The following is a 21,456-nucleotide window of genomic DNA, read 5'->3' as shown; positions in this document are numbered from 1 at the left end:
GACGTAATTTCGGATACGGATACGGTTATATTGTTTGTCGGGACGGATACAGGTATTACCCGGATATTGAACCTCGGATACGGGTAGGATACGGAATCACTAATACCCGGTTAGTACCCGAAAATCCCGGGTCGGATACGGGTACCCGGAATTCGGGTACCCGTTTTTTCTTTTTCTGCATAATATAGTTATAAAATCATAACTTTTACATATGAAATCGGATGAAGATAAAGTTTATATGAAAATTGTAGAGCTCGAAGAGATCTATGACTTTGTAATACATCAATTTTTTGTTTAAACAATATTCTAATGATTTAATTGTATTTTGATGATTTTCTATGACAAGAAATTAATAATACATAAATAGCCTCAAAAAATCATGAAATTTTACGGAGATACAACATATGTCCATATGTAACCATAAAAAATGTTTGGTACATAAGATCTATAAGATGCCCATATTTTTTTCCTTTCACTTTCACTTATTTGTATGAGTTACATGTGAAATTAGTGTAAGTATCCAAGTTTCAACATAATCTGTACTTCACTTTATCATTTTCATACGAGGACTTGAATTATCTTCATATAAAATGTTTATTAGTTTTTGTAACTTATTTGCAATTTTTTAGTGAAACTAGAATATTTTATGAATTTTAAATATTACGGTGTTGGTTCTACAATGTCCTTGTGATAAGCAACTTTGAACTGCATGATATCAATTTTACCGGTTTCCTTTCTTACATCTAATCTATCATATACATGATTATGTATTGCTTAACTTATGGATGGTTGGACAATTAATATCATCGGATGAACTACCCGACAATTATCTGGTACCTACCCGAGTATTATCCATTATCTGTTTCTTACGTGTCCGGATTATTACCCGGTCCCGTCCTGTATCCGTCCTGAAACTTAATACCCGTATCCGGTCCTGTATCCGAGAGAAATTTATTAGGGTAGGATATAGGATGACCCTGTATCCGGTTGTATCCGTCCCGTTTTCATCCCTAGAACCCACAACCTAATAGAAGAAGGGTGGAAGACACCGGGCAAAGCTGTCAACAAGTAGAACATCATGCTCAGGTGTTTATAATATTGAATATAAATTGTATATATGTATATATGATTTTTTTGTAAAATAAAAATAATCGTGTCGGGCCGAGGCTACGGCCCAAGCATCGTACGACGCTCGTGCCGGGTTGGCCCAGGCACTATTAAATAGGTCGTGCCTCGGTCCGGCTCGCTAGACACGGCCTATTTGGCCATCTATACCTCCGCACGATAATAATGGTCCTTGCCTCAGTTGCCACCACCTCGTTCGCCATTCTACTTTTTTCTCTCTCCCCTCATGGCTCCACCTCCGCTCCACCCCATTCTCGGCAGAGGGCGTAGGAGCATGTGCCTCCTCCCCGTATTCGTCCGACACCAGCCCCGACACCGACTCGCGTAGTGGCTATTGCACGTCCACGAGTATGTTTCACATCATGTGTGTACCATCGTTATCGTCGTCGTTGGACGTCCCGTTCGTCTTCTCGACATTCGCCTTGTTCTTCCTCCCCAACCTGCTGCCCTCGCCCACGGTCGCAGCCGCGAGCCGACCGACGCTCGTCGACGCGGGTACGAGGCGAGTCGGTCATGCTCCTGGCCTTTGTCCGTGCATGCCGTCGAGGAGGACATGGTGGCGCCTGCCACGATTAGGTTATCTTGGCAATGAGGAGTCTAGGTCTGAGATATTGGACAACCAAGGCCCGTAGCGTGACAGCAGTCGGCATATGCTACGGAGTTGGTGGTGGTGTTGTGTCGCTTCGGCGGGTTCAGGGCTGCGAAGACACTCGCATTCTCTCGCCCTTCTCGGATTGATGCCTGGTGCGGGTGCCTCTCGGTTTGGAGCTGCTCCTGCTGAGCTTCTTTCTCCGCTTGCGTGCTCTCTCCCTATATATCTAGCGGTATACTACCTATGTCGCCTCTAGATGCCCAGGTCTTCGTCGTGTCTTTCTCCGGCAACGAACAGGTATATCTGCCTTTTCCCTTCCCCTCCTGCTCTACGAAACCTTAGAAGTGGGGGAGGCGAGGGATGGGGATCTCTGATTTGTTGTCTATGGTACCCGTGCATTCATAAAAAAATATGATCTGAAGGACAGAGACAATCAATAAAAAATCTTGAGATCTTTTTGGTAGATAATTTACGTGGGTATTGTTATGAGCCGTTGCAACGCACGAGTAACCGACTAGTAAATAGTGTATTGCACGCAAGCTCCCGTGTTGTCTTTTTTTTACAAGCTTGTTTTATTTCAAATAAAATTTATATAAATACATAGATCAGCTGCTATTTGTTACGCATGTGGTTCGAATATAATCAAACTTAAACAAATTATGTTGGCACACTTTATTTTGATATGTATGTGTTAGTAAAATGAGTTTCTGCTCCAACATGGGAATGGTTGTACTTATAGAAGATGAAAAAATAGTGTTAGTATGTGAAACTTCTGAAAAAGTAAGGTTCACAACAACACAGAATTTGTTAAAATGTAATACGAACCAGACACATCGACATAGAATTTTGGTGCTTATATCAAATAATGTGGTTTTAAAATCTCACCATTGAAAGTAGCCAACAGTTACTAGGTGCTTACCTTATAGTGGTGGAGTTTTGTCAAAGAGGTATTGTAGGATCTGCTACATTATTTATGCTGCAATATGATAGCAAAAGTACATAGCTAAGAATCTATTTGTACCTTATATCTTTGATAAAGATGTCTCCGACGATGCTTGAATTGTTGTAGCCAGCTACATGTGGAGCACCAATTTGTGTGAGCATTCCAATGACATCTGTGTTGTTGGATCAATAAGTTCGTTTGCTTTAAATGGACAACATACTTTATTTAGCGTAAGTGACACACTAATGATGTAGTAAAATATGACTCACCGATCAAGTAGGTTTTGTTGTTAACATTTTCTTCAATTTTTTCGAAAAAGTGAGGTTGTATATATATATCTTGGAAAGATATGAGGTGGATCCTTCACTACTTTACACTACTTTTGTGGGGGACAGATATCCCCCGGGTCCACTAGAAGGCTAGAAGGCCTTGCGACAGGCCTTGGGGCCATTGTTTCGCAAGGCCATCCCTTCGTGGGCCTGGGGAGGAATGTCTGGCAGAGTGGATCGACGCAAGATTGGATCAACTCGAGCCCAGGCGGCCCAATGGATTTAAGCATTATCCACAGCAGTGATCCGATTCTCCCGCGCTGCACCCTCAGGCGTCGGGACTGAATGATGATAAGTCGGTAGATTATAGGAAGATAAGCTCAATGGGTTCACTACTACTTAGGCACACGTTGTTATCATATCCGCATGTAACGCCCCATGGTCGAGTATATAAGGCCTAGGGGGCACCCCCTCAAAGAACAACTCACGCATTAGCCGTCTACTTAGCTCTCTAGTATCCCTCATACTAGAGAACTCCCCTGTAACCCATCACATAAAAGATCCACACCAGGAAGTAGGGTGTTACGCGTCTCTAAGCGGCCCAAACCTGTATAAAATTGTCCACTGTCGCTCGTGCATCTAGCACGAACCATTGAGCTATAGTCGGTAACACCGTCCTACTCCAAAAAGCACCTCGAGGGGCAACCCCGGGTGCGCGGTCGAACCCAAAACACCGACAGCTGGCGCGCCAGGTAGGAGGTGTGTCACTGATCCAAGCTAGCTCAATGGCCGTCACTTTCCAGCACAAGATCGCTCTCTGCCCTAGATCCGTGTTCTGCTTCGGAACCATCTCATCTGTGGCAGACGGAGAAGGAACTCTACATCGCATAGCGGATCTGCCGGAGAGAAAACCTTCCTCGATAATCTTTGGAAAAGCCGAAATGAAGCATGAAATAACACAACCTCCAGCGTTCCGAGCAAAGACTACCACCTGCAAGCCAGGAGCGGAAAATTCATTCACCCGAAGAACCCTGTTGTCCACCTCATCCGCAGAAGAGTGGACACAGATTATGAGGAAAAAAGAAACAAAGACCCATCAAGCTGCCCTTCTAGTGCCTCCGCCCTCAAAGGAGAACAGAAAGAAGCTTGTCGTCACGACAACTCCGTTCTACCCCGATGTCCTCTTTATCGGGGGGAGAGTGGAATCGTCCCCCATCTCCGACGACGAACCAACTGTGCCTGGGGAAGAACCTCCTCAGCGGGAAGCTCGTCGACGAAGGAACCGACGCCGTAACGCCCGGTGACATCATGAAGCCAGAGAACAAGATCCGGCGCAGCCTGTGTCACGAGACGAGATCTCAGAGGTGGGAGAAACTCCAGATGAATGAGTCTTCAGGGAGAGGAGGAATTCCCGCCGACGTGATCGTCGGCAAGCTCAAGAGCAGGCCGAGCAGGAGGCGAGACAACGTCGAGAGAACTCTCTCCTCGGACGAAATTTGAACCCCGACTTCGCCCGAGCCATGAACACACCGAGCGAGGTCGGTGGAGTGTTGGCTCGAATAGCCGATGGCCTCCCCCGGACTCCAGACGTCGAGGGCTATCGGCGGTTGCTTACTCGGGCAGCTAACCACCTTCTGCCTCTCGCTCATCCTCCGAGCGATCTACGACACGCCATCAATAGTCGACGGGACGCACGGAGCTCCATCAATGCTTCACGTGAACAACGACATGAGAACGAGATTCGGCACCGAGAAGAGTATGATCGGGATCATGGCATCTCTGCGCGAAGTCAGGCCACCAGGGTTGAGTCGGCAACAACTTCAACTGGCGGCACAACCCAGGGATGGTCGAGGTAGCACATCAACAACTCCCCTTCGCGGGACCGACACCACAATCGTCGACAGGAGGATACGTGTGGAGTATCGGCGCTTACTCCACGTCTTAGGGCCATTCAGTGGCCCCCTAACTTCAAGGTCTCCAACGTCAATAAGTACGAGCCCAAGAAGGACCCTGGGGCTGGTTGGCTGTCTACACCACCGCTGCCCGGGTCGCTGGGGCAACTGAAGACGTGATGACTGCATATTTGCCCATCGTCCTTGGGCAAGATGCGTTGTGAAAGGATCACGATGCCCAAGAGGGGGGGGTGAATTGGGCTTTTCTAAAAATCAACACTAATTAAAACCTAAGCAAGAGCTAAGCAAGAGTCCAACTTCACCCCAACAACTAGCACTAAGATAATAATACTAGAAATACAACAATGGTAAGACAATATTTCAAATACTTGCTAAACAAATACACAATGTAAAGTGCTTGAATTAAGTGCGGAATGTAAAGCAAGGTTTAGAAGACTCCTCCAATTTTTCCTGAGGTATCAAAGAGTTGACACTCTCCACTAGTCCTCGTTGTAGCACCCGCGCAAGGGTATCGCTCCCCCTTGGTCCTCGCAAGAACCAAGTGCTCACTACGAGATGATCCTTTGCCACCCCGGCGTGGTGGATCCCTCGAGACCGCTTACAAACTTGAGTCGGGTCACCAACAAGATCTTCACGGTGATCACCGAGCTTCCAACACCACCAAGCCGTCTAGGTGATGCCGATCACCAAGAGTAACAAGCCGTAGACTTTTGCTTGACCAAGAGAAGCCTAATGCAAGTGGTGTGTGCTCTAGGTGGCTCTCGCTAGCGCTAATGAGGAACAAATGCGGGATTAAGATTCTCTAATCTCCTCACTAGGCTTTTGGTGCTTGCAATGCTCTAGCAATGTGCTGGAATTAATGTGGGGGCAGCAAGACATTGAATATGGTGGGTGGAGGGGGTATAAATAGCCCTCACCCACCAACTAGCCGTTACCAGAACTTTTCTGTGCATGGGCGCACCGGATAGTCCAGTGCGCCACCGGTGCGCCAACGGTCGTTTCCAACGGCTAGTTCTGACAGGTAGCCGTTGGACTGATGGCACACCGGACAGTGAACAGTCACTGTCCGGTGCACACCGGACAGTCCGGTGCACTGTCCGGTGCGCCACTAAAATTCCTTTCTAAAACAGGCGCTCTCGGGTTTTCTATGGGAGAGAACACTTCCCCAGGGCCATCTTGGCTCCACCTGGCAGAGGGTGCACCGGACAGTCCGGTGCACACCGGACCAGTGGCGGGCCCATGATTTATAGGGTGGGTATTCGAAATTTTATAGGATGGTTTTTTGGAAGATTAAAACATGTCTATTGACATATATAGTTAATTATATGTATAACCTAAAATTAAGCACACACGCTATGGTCATAAATGATTCAATAACTAGTCTACTAAACTCAAATTTCATACAACTATTTCAAAAAATTTAAATCTAAATGCATCTGTTGGTTGTTGCTCAGTTGCTGGTTGGCTGCTTGTCCTCTTTGGCATTTTCCAATCGCTAATGCCCCATCTGCAGCCCAGTACTGCAAGCAGCAAAGCAGGGGAGGCCAGGTCGGGTGACCACTAGCTGGGTAGGCTTGGACATTGGCACGATGCGACCTTGCCCCTGGTTGTCTGTCCTGGCACGTGGTGACGCCTTGACTACGGTGGATTGAAGCCTCGGACGACGAACGACATACGATGCAACAACGAGGCCAGATGCAACGCAATGACAGTTAGTCGGTCAAGTCTAGGCACCTAACTACGCCGCGGAGCCACGATTTCTCAACGGAGGTGCTGGTGTCTCCATGGCACGTGGGGCTGCAAGATGTGACCACGACTTGGTGGCTGGCGTATCTGGTGGCTCTGCCATGTTGCGACTACAATAAAAGTTGAGGATTTTTTTTGTCGTGAGATACTGAGGTGTGCTTTATCGCTCAGTTGGGCTTTATGGTTCACGACAAACGATTGAATTAGTTAGGTATGAGAGGTAGGAATGAGATATTTTAGTCCAAATTAACAGAATTCCTTAATTTATTTGATTTATTTTTTATTTTCCATGCATATACACTATATACATGTATATATATTAAAGTTCTTTTGCAAAAATAATGGGTATTCATTTGAATACCCTTGAATTGAATTGGGCCCGCCCCTGCACCAGACAGTCCGGTGCCCCAAGGCTAGAAACCATATCTCTTATTTTTCAGCTGATTTTTAAATCAGTTTTTGTTCTAACTTGTGAGTGAGTTCTAGAGTGACACCTAGCACTGTATGTGAGTGTGATTGTGCACCAACACTACACTAGAACTCTCTTGGTCAAACTACTCATCGACAACCCCTCTTTATAGTACGGCTAAAAGAGAATAAAAGACCTAACTAAATCACGAGTGTTCACATCTCCTTGACACTCGGACTCCGTAGTCCTTCGCCTTTTGTTTCGTCGTTTTAGCTGTCGCTTCGAGTTCTTATCTCCGGGATTGTTTTCACCGTTGTAGTACTTCTACCTGTAATGCGACCTAACTTACCATTTGTCTTTGCAAAACACACGTTAGTCACATATAACATTACGTTGTCATTAATCACTAAAACCAACCAGGGGCCTAGATGCTTTCAATCTCCCCCTTTTTGGTGATTGATGACAACCCTACAAGATTTGTGAGAGTAGTTTGTTTTGAAGTTTCTGTCAATAGAAAGGATGGTTAGTTATACTCAGTAATCTTTGACAGAAAGAATGTGTACCATAGTAATAAGAATGAGCGCATACACATCGTAAGTTTCTTGTTCATATAAAAGTGAAATCAAATCGATGAACAAGAACTAAAAGACTGGTGATAACATATAAGGTGAAAGCATAATACACACAGTCAATCATACAGTCAATCATAAGCATCGAGAGTATATAGAGAGTTAATGAGCCAAAAGCACTAAGCTAGTACAGAGAGTAACAAGCACATATATTACATCAAAATGACTCTCTACTAACTCCCTAACTCCCCCTAGCTCTCACAACTCATATCTCTCCCCCTTTGGCGTCAAACACCAAAAGGGTACCCGAACCTACACATCTGAAGTGGGAGGAGGCGGCGGGGGCGCATCCGGTCGCGGTCGAGGTAGTAGCGCGAACGCCAGCTGGGGGTCAGAGTCAGTCTCGGATCTAGGATCTGCTGTAGAAGATGGAGCTGGTACTGACTCGGACTGAGGCTGCGCTGTAGAAGCTGCCGGATCTGAAGAGGTCACAGACACCGCCACAGCAGTAGTGGGAACAACAGAAGCTAGTGGCACTGGCGGCTGAGGGCAGATGGAGCTGAGAACCGGTGACGTGAAAGCCAGGTTGACCGGCCGGAGCGGAGAGGAAGACGGACCAACAGTAGGAAGAGGGGGTCCTGGCTGAATCGCTGGCACAACAGGAGCCTGAATAGGTGGAGAAGGTGCAGACTGAACCGGGGGAATCGATACACCAAAATGTTGTAGCATAAGAGTCATGAAGGCCCTTCGCTCAGCCCAATCCTGAAGAAGCTGCTGCTAAAGGGAATCCTGCCTGTCCTGTATGGTCTGAAACATCGAGAGCATCCTTTCGGACAACTGCTGATGGGCTGCTGCCTGGCGGGTCTGCTCGGCTGCCAAGTGAGCCTGCTGCTGAGTAAGTGTCTGGAGAATCGAAGCCAGAGCAGGGTCAATAGCAGGAGGGGCAGCAGGGGTGGCACTAGAACTCCCAGCCTCATGATCATGTGAGCATGGAGGCATAGGAGGCGGAGGCGGAATCCCAAAATCATCATCATCATCAACTACTGCATCCTGAGCTTCGAACTGATGAAGAGCAGTATCCTCGGCCTGAGTGTCAAAAACTGGAGCAGAAGCTGGCACAGGAGCCTCAGGCGCAGGACAGTAGGACCCAAATACAAGGCGTGAGGCCTCAAGTGTGCCCTGGAACTGGGGAGGCTGAATCAGCTGAGCAAAAATGTGACATAGGTAGTGAGCATACGACAGCTGTCGACGGGCACGCAGACCATCCAAAACGGTGTCCTCGATCTCACAAATAAGGAAATCCACAATGTCAAACTCGGAGTGAGAGACCAGGGCACCAAGGAGCCAGAGCTGGATATGTGTGGTAGCCTCCCTGTATCCCATCCACGGCAGAAGTGTCCGTCTCATAAGCTGAAATAGGAACTTTGTGTCACACCCGGCTTTAAGGAACAAAGCCAGGTGCATCTCATACATGCGCCAAGAAGACAACATATATAATAACAGAGTGTATAGAGATAAATGTCACAAAACATCAGAGTATTTATTACATAGCGGAAGACTTATTACAAAATAAAAGAATAAATATAAAACGAACTAAGGATCGTCGGCGCCAATGTCAACTGAGAAACGCCACCTAGATCAGATCATACTCCTCGCCTTGTGGCTCCTCTTGAACCACCTGCTCTTCTCCTGTGGGGGGGTGTGAGACAGCAAGGGTGAGCTCACACATGTTCATCGCTCAACAAGTTGTGGGGAATAATGTGACATGAACTCACCAAAGGTGGGAGCTCATGGAGTGTAAGGCTTATCAAAGAGAATGGTTAAAGCTGAGCATTGCTTTTAAGTAGTTGGTCAAAATTTTATTAGCAGTTACTAAGTGTAAGTAAATACCAAACCTTAAATAAATAATAGAACAAAATTAATAATAAACCCATGCATATGCAAATGACAAAATTGAATTTAAGTTCCATAATTTAATCATCAGAGAGTCCTGAGCTGCTCATGACCGTGAGCTCGGCTAGTATACCAGTTTTACACTCTGCAGAGGTTGTACCCTTTACCCACAAGTCATGCTACCCATCTGCCAAGGGGTCACGAATCCCATACACCTCTACCTAGGAAGCGCGGCAGGGCAACACTACGAGGCCTTTACAAAGTTCCACTAGCTTCCGAAAACCCGCTACAGTTTATAGGAAGTTCCAATGCAGGGTTCCTGGCTGACCGCCATCGCAGCAAAATCAACCAGGGACCTCCCTACACTGACCACTCCCCTACTGCCCTTGCCCCTTTCGGGTAAGGTAGTCTTCCACTAGCTTTCCTAATTAATCAGCCAAGGGCGTCCCATTAAACCCTTGTGGTGGCACGTGGTTCTCAAGTTAAGCTCTATGTTCCAATTAACATTAATGATCTCAACATGAACATAAATAGGATAACAAAAGAATAATTGGAACATAGATATAATAAATGATTATCCCAAAACCATGTAAAGCAATAGCAAACTACCCAAGTGATTCAGGGTAAACAAGGTAATGAGATAAACAATCTAGGGTGACCTATTGGGTCCCATCAAAATTAACCTATGCATGGATAAATGATATTAAAGAACATTATTGGGTAAAAGTGGTCAAGGGCACAACTTGCCTTCAATGAGCTCCTGCTCAGCTACTTCAACCTGCTGCTCACCAGGATCCTCAGCAACAGGCTCTTCTACACGCCACAATACAAACAAGCACAGGATATAGGGAAAATTAACATTACACCAAGCATGTAAACAAAATACACAGAAATATTCTACATAATAAAATAAAATTCTAGGAACAGGAATCATAATTTTTGGAGTTATAGAATTTAAGTTATGCCTTTTCAAAGGTTTTATGTGTTTTAAATAAGATTAAGTGTGAGATTAATTTTATTACTGTTTTCATGACAAAACAAAGGCTCTAGGTGATAGAGAATTAAATTACAAAAATTTAGAAACTGGAATGGATCAATTTGGAGTTAGTATGAATTTTCTATGAATTTATTAAGTTCTAGCAATTATTTTCCTATTAAAAAAATCTATTTATAAATCATTTCCCTGGCTTTTATTATGTTCTGGGCTGGGCCTCATTTACACAGGAACACAGGGGGCTCGGGGTAAGAATCCTAAGACACAGGGTATAGTGCCCGAGGGACTGCGGGTTGATTTTCTGTTTACCAGGGGCTCTTTAATAAAAGTGCCAGCGTGAAAGGGTACGGTTAGATCTCGGCTGCACGATCTGATCTGAGCGGCCCAGATCAGATCAGGACTTTAAGTGAACCGGTACACGATTCCTAACGTCGGATCGGAGGCCAATGGTAGAGATCTTCCTTTAACCTAGACTTGTTTCAGCCGCCCGATCGAGATCGATGGTCAGATCTGGACGTTGAACCGGTATGAGCTTGTGACCGCCAGATCTTGATCCGACGGCTGCGGAAGCTTCGTCTTCTACCCAGCTCGAGCCACCCAAAATTGCCTCTGCGCACGGCGGGGGAGTCACCGGAGTCCATGAATCCGGCCAACCCGAGCGCCAGACTCAAATTCGTTCGGCCCCCGCGAGATTGACTACTCCCTGAACCCAATTCCCAAACAAATTTCGGCCGACATCGAGCGCAAGACTCGGTCCACGGTGATATGCGGTTCATGGCGACCGGCGGTTCTCCAGCGAGAAATCTTGGAGCCACCCGCCATGGTTTCTTCGTGGAGTGACATTAACTACCTTCTACCGATCATCAGGGAGGGTTCGATGCATACCTCGATGTTCCGGTCAAAGTAGGGACTCGTTCTCCCCGGTGAGATATGATTTCGCGGTGTCGCTTGCCCACCGGCGAGCAATTCACCATGCGCCGGTGCGTCCCACAACCCGTGGAGTCTCCCTACACGATCCATGGGACGTGGCGGCGGTCTTCGAATCCTTCCCTGGTGACTACCGACGACGGCCCGCACGATCACGGCGGGGGTGGCTTGGGTTGCGCGGCGGGTGTACGGGCTACGGATGCGCCGGTCCTAGCTTGCGAGAGCCATGGCGGCCGCGCAGGGCGTGCTTTAAACCGGGTCGAACCTCCTCCCCGCTTCTCCTATGAGCCGATCAGCCGAGCTTCGCGGGGTTAGTTGGTCAACCACCACGCCGAGATCCACGGGGAGAAGAGAAGACGCCCCGACAGGTGGGTCCCGCCAGTCATCGAGAGAGGCATCGCAGGCATATTAGCGCCACTGAATGGAAGGACGCTGGCGAGCGGGCCCCCAGCCGGCAGTGGCACAAGCGCGCACAGGGTAGAGCCGTAGAGTTGGGCAGGTTGTGCGGTGGAGTGGGCCGAAATCAGGTATTCCAGCCCAATATCCGTTTTTTCCTTTTCTTTTTATTTTTCCTTTAATTTCCTTTTCCCTTTTTTTAAATTCAAACTTGAATTTGGATTTGATTATGATTTCCTCCCTTGAGTTAATTACACAATTTCAAATTCTAGTTTTGGAACAATATATTTTTATTTACTTATTTTTCTCCTCATCATATTCATTTCTTCTCTTTTCTAAATTCTAGAATTCCTTTTAGATCTCAGTTTCCACTCTAGTTCTTAATTTTTTTATTGTTTTTACATTGTCACAAGTAATGCACACACAATAAAAGCCCAGCATGATGCATGTGTCATTTTAGGTGTCTTTGTTATTTATTTATTTGTTTAAGTGAGAGGTTCACATGTGATGGTAAAATATAAGTAACACACACATATAGATAAGGGAAATCAAATAATTTCCACTTTTTTATATCTCCTTACAAACTGGGTATTACAAATCCTACTCCCCTTAAAAATAATCTCGTCCTCGAGATTTAGGATGGTCTAGGAAAAAGGCGGGGAAAATTTATGCGAAGCTCTTCTTCTCTTTCCCAAGTTGCCTCATCTTCACCGTGGTGACTCCATTGCATTTTGCACATCTTTATCACCTTATTTCTTGTAACTCGAGTCAAAGTATCCAAAATCTTGATCGGGTACTCCGTGTAAGTCAAAACACCCTGAACACTAAGCTCTTCCATTGGTAACTGTTCCTCATGATCACTATCACTCTTGGAATAAATAAAAATATCGTCGATCAAAATCACGACGAATCTGACCAGATCATGAACACCTTATCCTTCAGATCCATAAAATAGGCTGGTGCATTAGTTAGTCCAAATGACATAACAGTGAACTCATATAAACCATCTCGGGTCGAGAAATCCGTCTTGGGGATATCCGATGACCTAATCTTCATTTGTTGGTAACCCGATCGGAGATCAATCTTCGAGAATACCCTAGCATCTCTCATCCGATCAAATAAATCCTCAATGCGGGGTAAAGGGTACTTGTTCTTCACAGTGACATCGTTAAGAGATCTATAATCCACGCACATCCTTTGTGATCCATCTTTCTTCTGTACAAACAGAACCGGTGCTCCCCAAGTTGAGGAACTCGAACGAATGTACCCAGCCTCTTGTAATTCCATTAATTGCTTCTTAAGTTCCTTTAGCTCTTCTACGGACATCATGTATGACCGTTTAGAAATAGGGGCGGTTCCAGGTAAGAGATCAATGACAAACTCAACTTCTCTATCAGGTGGCATCCCTGGTAACTCCTTTGGGAAGACATCCAGAAAATCTCTAACCACATGGATGTTGTCACCAACAAACTTCCCATCTACTAAGAATGTCGCTAGTCTGGTGTCGGTAGTTACTGCAATTTCAACTTCAAATCTTTCTCCTTTGGAACTGGTGAGTGCTACGGTTCCCTTAGCATAGTGTATAAACTGCCTTTGCCTTTCTTAACCATGACATACCAAGGATCACGTCTATAGTGCTCTCTTCTAACACTATAGGGGTAGCCCATCTGGGTTAGAAATACAGGGTAAGAAAAGAAGAATTGTAGACAAGGTGAGTAATTATGAGGAATGTTACTGCGAGGGATTTATTAGCTAAGCAGATTAATGTTTTACCTACTAAAGCTAACTCAATATCTTATGGTGGTACATGCTAAGATGTCCATCTATAATATATCAATCAATCAAAGAAGCAAATCAGACATTTAACATCAGAACAATCAAACAACATTTTTAAAGACAATAGTTTTAAATTTTGTCTTGGGTTCCCTATCTCTTAAAAAGATCATAGTGGTAAGATTCCAAGGTGCGAAATCCATCTTGTCTTAGAGTAGAAAAGATAAGAATGATCAGAGTAGAATAGCAAAAGGTGAGACAAGATCACGATGAGATAAGTATAGAATGAGTCAGAGTAAGGTAAGTAGATAAGGGTTTTGTCCATTTCTATCTAGGTTTCGTCCTACAGTCAACATTTCCTCTGATACCACTTCTGTCACACCCGGCTTTAAGGAACAAAGCCAGGTGCATCTCATACATGCGCCAAGAAGACAACATATATAATAACAGAGTGTATAGAGATAAATGTCACAAAACATCAGAGTATTTATTACATAGCGGAAGACTTATTACAAAATAAAAGAATAAATATAAAACGAACTAAGGATCGTCGGCGCCAATGTCAACTGAGAAACGCCACCTAGATCAGATCATACTCCTCGCCTTGTGGCTCCTCTTGAACCACCTGCTCTTCTCCTGTGGGGGGGTGTGAGACAGCAAGGGTGAGCTCACACATGTTCATCGCTCAACAAGTTGTGGGGAATAATGTGACATGAACTCACCAAAGGTGGGAGCTCATGGAGTGTAAGGCTTATCAAAGAGAATGGTTAAAGCTGAGCATTGCTTTTAAGTAGTTGGTCAAAATTTTATTAGCAGTTACTAAGTGTAAGTAAATACCAAACCTTAAATAAATAATAGAACAAAATTAATAATAAACCCATGCATATGCAAATGACAAAATTGAATTTAAGTTCCATAATTTAATCATCAGAGAGTCCTGAGCTGCTCATGACCGTGAGCTCGGCTAGTATACCAGTTTTACACTCTGCAGAGGTTGTACCCTTTACCCACAAGTCATGCTACCCATCTGCCAAGGGGTCACGAATCCCATACACCTCTACCTAGGAAGCGCGGCAGGGCAACACTACGAGGCCTTTACAAAGTTTCACTAGCTTCCGAAAACCCGCTACAGTTTATAGGAAGTTCCAATGCAGGGTTCCTGGCTGACCGCCATCGCAGCAAAATCAACCAGGGACCTCCCTACACTGACCACTCCCCTACTGCCCTTGCCCCTTTCGGGTAAGGTAGTCTTCCACTAGCTTTCCTAATTAATCAGCCAAGGGCGTCCCATTAAACCCTTGTGGTGGCACGTGGTTCTCAAGTTAAGCTCTATGTTCCAATTAACATTAATGATCTCAACATGAACATAAATAGGATAACAAAAGAATAATTGGAACATAGATATAATAAATGATTATCCCAAAACCATGTAAAGCAATAGCAAACTACCCAAGTGATTCAGGGTAAACAAGGTAATGAGATAAACAATCTAGGGTGACCTATTGGGTCCCATCAAAATTAACCTATGCATGGATAAATGATATTAAAGAACATTATTGGGTAAAAGTGGTCAAGGGCACAACTTGCCTTCAATGAGCTCCTGCTCAGCTACTTCAACCTGCTGCTCACCAGGATCCTCGGCAACAGGCTCTTCTACACGCCACAATACAAACAAGCATAGGATATAGGGAAAATTAACATTACACCAAGCATGTAAACAAAATACACAGAAATATTCTACATAATAAAATAAAATTCTAGGAACAGGAATCATAATTTTTGGAGTTATAGAATTTAAGTTATGCCTTTTCAAAGGTTTTATGTGTTTTAAATAAGATTAAGTGTGAGATTAATTTTATTACTGTTTTCATGACAAAACAAAGGCTCTAGGTGATAGAGAATTAAATTACAAAAATTTAGAAACTGGAATGGATCAATTTGGAGTTAGTATGAATTTTCTATGAATTTATTAAGTTCTAGCAATTATTTTCCTATTAAAAAATCTATTTATAAATCATTTTCCCTGGCTTTTATTATGTTCTGGGCTGGGCCTCATTTACACAGGAACACAGGGGGCTCGGGGTAAGAATCCTAAGACACAGGGTATAGTGCCCGAGGGACTGCGGGTTGATTTTCTGTTTACCAGGGGCTCTTTAATAAAAGTGCCAGCGCGAAAGGGTACGGTTAGATCTCGGCTGCACGATCTGATCTGAGCGGCCCAGATCAGATCAGGACTTTAAGTGAACCGGTACACGATTCCTAACGTCGGATCGGAGGCCAATGGTAGAGATCTTCCTTTAACCTAGACTTGTTTCAGCCGCCCGATCGAGATCGATGGTCAGATCTGGACGTTGAACCGGTATGAGCTTGTGACCGCCAGATCTTGATCCGACGGCCGCGGAAGCTTCGTCTTCTACCCAGCTCGAGCCACCCAAAATTGCCTCTGCGCACGGCGGGGGAGTCACCGGAGTCCATGAATCCGGCCAACCCGAGCGCCAGACTCAAATTCGTTCGGCCCCCGCGAGATTGACTACTCCCTGAACCCAATTCCCAAACAAATTTCGGCCGACATCGAGCGCAAGACTCGGTCCACGGTGATATGCGGTTCATGGCGACCGGCGGTTCTCCAGCGAGAAATCTTGGAGCCACCCGCCATGGTTTCTTCGTGGAGTGACATTAACTACCTTCTACCGATCATCAGGGAGGGTTCGATGCATACCTCGATGTTCCGGTCAAAGTAGGGACTCGTTCTCCCCGGTGAGATATGATTTCGCGGTGTCGCTTGCCCACCGGCGAGCAATTCACCATGCGCCGGTGCGTCCCACAACCCGTGGAGTCTCCCTACACGATCCAGGGGACGTGGCGGCGGTCTTCGAATCCTTCCCTGGTGACTACCGACGACGGCCCGCACGATCACGGCGGGGGTGGCTTGGGTTGCGCGGCGGGTGTACGGGCTACGGATGCGCCGGTCCTAGCTTGCGAGAGCCATGGCGGCCGCGCAGGGCGTGCTTTAAACCGGGTCGAACCTCCTCCCCGCTTCTCCTGTGAGCCGATCAGCCGAGCTTCGCGGGGTTAGTTGGTCAACCACCACGCCGAGATCCACGGGGAGAAGAGAAGACGCCCCGACAGGTGGGTCCCGCCAGTCATCGAGAGAGGCATCGCAGACATATTAGCGCCACTGAATGGAAGGACGCTGGCGAGCGGGCCCCCAGCCGGCAGTGGCACAAGCGCGCACAGGGTAGAGCCGTAGAGTTGGGCAGGTTGTGCGGTGGAGTGGGCCGAAATCAGGTATTCCAGCCCAATATCCGTTTTTTTCCTTTTCTTTTTATTTTTCCTTTAATTTCCTTTTCCCTTTTTTTAAATTCAAACTTGAATTTGGATTTGATTATGATTTCCTCCCTTGAGTTAATTACACAATTTCAAATTCTAGTTTTGGAACAATATATTTTTATTTACTTATTTTTCTCCTCATCATATTCATTTCTTCTCTTTTCTAAATTCTAGAATTCCTTTTAGATCTCAGTTTCCACTCTAGTTCTTAATTTTTTTATTGTTTTTACATTGTCACAAGTAATGCACACACAATAAAAGCCCAGCATGATGCATGTGTCATTTTAGGTGTCTTTGTTATTTATTTATTTGTTTAAGTGAGAGGTTCACATGTGATGGTAAAATATAAGTAACACACACATATAGATAAGGGAAATCAAATAATTTCCACTTTTTTATATCTCCTTACAAACTGGGTATTACACTTTGCTGCTGTAGTGAAATCTGTCGGTGAGCGTCGCGAGCCATCTGAGAAGGGCGGTCGGAACAGAGCCGCGACGTGAGCTGTACCCGGAGCCACACCGCTGTGAGGGCGACGAGGAGGGTCAGAGGTGTCGTAGCATAAGCTGTGAAGACGAGTCGATGACTCGTGAAATCCAAAGAGCTGGTGAATCTGGCTGGCATGAATAGTGACATCCTCTCGCTCAAAACGAAACCTCATCCAATGGTGATCAGGGTCTATCCATACAGTCGCGTAGAAAACTCAGACCCATTCCTCAACATACCTGCCGCTGGTAGACAAAAGAGTCAGAAGGCCAGACAGATATGAGAGGTGCACCTCAGAGTCAGCACCGGCGGCTAGCAGAAAAGCTGGAAGGTCCAAAAGCCGGTGCACTCGCATAGCAATCTATGCAGACATCTGTGCCCTGAAGAAGGATTCCTAAATCCTAGTGCTGAAGAGGTCAACTGCAGCAGGGTCCCTCTGAGCCGGTAACCAAGACTCCACGGGTACGTATCTGAACATACGTACCCGTGCTGCTGTAGCACGCTGAAGGTCAAACAATCTGGTATCTGCAGCCAGAGGTCGCACCTCAGTCTCATCGCGCTCCCGGAAGCGAGCAGGTGGGATAGGAGGAGCGGAAACAGGAGCAGGAGGAGGAGCAGTGGAAGCTGGTGGAGTGGAGGTGGTGGATGGCGCAACAAGGGTGACAGGAGCAGGCAAAGTGGGTGGTGGAGTGGAAGCTGAAGCATTGGTGGTAGTGGAGGAGCGAGGCCGGGAGGTGAGACGACGAACACGGTACGCAATCTGATCTGAAGGAGTCTGAGGCTGATCTCCTAGCTCGGCCTGCTCAGCGGCTGCTGCTGCTCGGGCTGCTCTGTCCATACGCCACTTCTTGTGGCCTTCCTGCTGCTCCAAGTACACGGTCTTGCCCTTGACCTGCCTGAAGGGGCGACGAGGATCCTCATCATCGCCTCCCCTGGGCGCCGACACATTCTTCGTGCGCGGTATCCTGACCTGACGACTACAAATGAGAGAGAGAGGCTAAGCATAGGTCGATAATATCCGATAGAATGTCAAAAGAGGAGATGGCTACCTGGAAGGCTCACACGAGAGGTGAAAATCCAGGCAGGACAGGAGACGGCACACGAGAAGTCAAGGTCACTGAAATGACAGAAGAGGTGAGCACGTATTAGTCACATAGTCATAAGTATATGAAATGTGAATAAATACATACACAGAGAAATATGGCACAGAAAACAAGAAATATGACGATCGAGATGTCAAACGATGCGAAAACGGCGTTTGAACGAGAAATAGTGCCATATGAGGTTTGGAATTCGAATTGAGGCACGAAAAGACATGGAATGGAGCCGATACTTCACGAATAGGTTTATATGGGTGAATATGAGTGAAGTGTGTGCTTGGTTTGAATTTAGGCGAAGAAGATGAAATTTGGGCACTCGGCTCGGAAACGATCGCTCGAAACAGGGAATTTGGTGAAATTAAAGCCTGGAATATCGGATTGGCGTGAAATTTGGCGAATATGGTACTAGAGGTATTGTGAAGGTGCTTGAAAAATTTGGGGTCAATCGGAGCATTTTTGGCTGGTTTGGACATTTCACCGAACACGTGACGTGCGGAGTTCTAGGGTTTTGGAGAAATGGCTATTAGTGGCTGTGAAACCCTCCCTAAGGAGCTAGAAACCTGCAGGAATACTCAAGGAACATAAAGGGACTCAATCATGCACTTGGATTCATAGGATTTTGAATTGGGCACAAAGGGTGAAAAGAGAGGAACTTCTCTGGTGGCAGGAGCTCAGAGAGAAAGGGGGAAAGAGAGAGAAGGGGATGCTCACCAGAGAGGGAAGGGGAGAAGCACTTGGTCGCCGCCGGTGAAGAGATCGCCGGAGAGGGGTGGTCGCCAGCGAGGGAGTGGAAACCGCCAGAGACAGAGAGTAGAGGCTGAGAACAGAGCAGAAAACTGCCTGGCCTCGGGCGCGAGAGGGGAAAGGTTTTTTTTTTAAAAAAACCGAATATGGGCGCACCAGACAGTCTACAGTAGCTGTCCGGTGAACCACCGGACAGCGCACAGGAGAATGGAATTTGAGCGCGCGGCTGCCGGTGCACCGGACATTGCACAGTGCAGTGTCCGGTGCACACCGGACTGTCCGGTGAGCCCAGACAGAGGGAAAATTTGGATTTTTTGAATTTTTCTATCTAGTTTCCAACCAAACCAAATCCCAACTTATAAACACACAAAATAACACTTGTTGGGACAGGTATTGGCACACTCATATATTTTCTCATAATTTTCAAAATATTTTGCCATAGGCTAGATAATTTTTAGAAAAAATAGGCAAATGGTGAAATTTGCATTTTGGCCTTGCACTAGGGGTTTTCTGGAGTGATTTGAGTTTTGAATACTCCCCCTAAGTGCAGTACCTCATGCATATTTCAAGAACCAACAATTGCATAGGAAGTAAGAATTTAAGTGCTAAAAGCTTTAAAACTAAGACTTGTCAAGTTTGATCCGAGTTAAGCTTTTCACTCGCTTTGTTGGCGGTTATCTCAACTAGGTTAGACAAGCCCTAGATGCAATACAAGAAATTTAAACATGCAATGCAAGCTTGACAACACCATTTGACATCTTACATAAAATTTCTGAGATCAAGAATATTTAGTTCATTCCTCAACATGCAAAAGCGGGTCTTATCAAGTGGCTTAGTGAAAATATCCGCTAATTGATCTTCCGACCTCACTCCTAAAATGATATCTCCTTTAGCAACATGATCTCTAAGGAAGTGATGACGGATATCAATGTGCTTGGTGCGAGAGTGTTGTACAGGATTATTAGCAATTTTAACAGCACTCTCATTATCACACAACAAAGGTACCTTTTCTAGAACTACGCCATAGTCTAGAAGAGTTTGTTTCATATACAAAATTTGTGTGCAACAAGCACCTGCGGCAATGTATTCCGCTTCGGCAGTTGACAAGGCAACACTATTTTGCTTTTTAGATGTCCATGAAACTAGTGATCTACCAAGCAGATGGCATCCCCCAGAAGTACTTTTCCTATCAATTTTGCAACTGGCATAATCCGAATCGAAATAGCCAATTAAATCAAAAGTAACTCCTTTGGGATACCACAGACCAACGCTTGTGGTGTGCCTGAGATACCTAAGAATTCTCTTAACAGCGCGAAGATGAGCTTTCTTAGGATTAGATTGAAATCTAGCACACATGCAGACACTAAACATGATATCGGGCCTAGATGCGGTAAGGTACAATAAACTACCAATCATAGAACGGTAGAGAGTTTGATTAACCGGGTTACCTCCCTCATCTAAGTCGAGATGTCCATTTGTTGGCATGGGGGTCTTGATTGGTTTGCACTTCTCCATGTTGAACCTTTTCAACAAGTCTTTGGTATAATTCTCTTGTGAGAGAAAGTTACCATCTTTCATTTGCTTGACTTGAAAGCCGAGGAAGTACGTCAGCTCACCAATCATTGACATCTTGAACTCCTTCGACATCAACTCACCAAATTCCTTGCAATGATAGTCATTTGTCGAGCCAAAGATTATATCATCAACATATACTTGATAAATGAAAATATCACCGTTATGTTTCTTTGTGAATAGAGTTGTGTCGACGGTCCCGATCTTGAAGCCCTTTTCGATGAGGAAGTCGCGAAGGCGCTCATACCAAGCCCTTGGAGCTTGCTTTAGCCCATATAGCGCCTTGGACAACCTGTAAGCATGGTTAGGATATCTAGGGTCTTCAAATCTAGGTGGTTGCTCAACATATACAAGTTCATTTATGAAGCCATTTAAAAATGCACTTTTTACATCCATTTGATAAAGTTTTATATCATAGCATGATGCATATGCAAGTAGGATACGGATGGCTTCCAGTCGAGCAACCGATGCAAAGGTCTCTCCAAAATATAAGCCTTCAACTTGAGAGAATCCTTTTGCAACAAGTCTTGCCTTGTTCCTTACAATCACACCTTGATCATCTTGTTTGTTTCTGAACACCCACTTTGTTCCAATGATTCTTGCATCTTGTGGGGGCTTCTCCAGGGTCCAAACTTGGTTACGGGTGAAATTGTTAAGTTCTTCATGCATGGCGTT

The sequence above is a fragment of the Zea mays genome, chromosome 4 (assembly GCF_902167145.1).
Source record: "Zea mays cultivar B73 chromosome 4, Zm-B73-REFERENCE-NAM-5.0, whole genome shotgun sequence".
NCBI classification, from domain to species: Eukaryota; Viridiplantae; Streptophyta; class Magnoliopsida; order Poales; family Poaceae; genus Zea; species Zea mays.
This window is presented reverse-complemented; position numbering follows the sequence as displayed.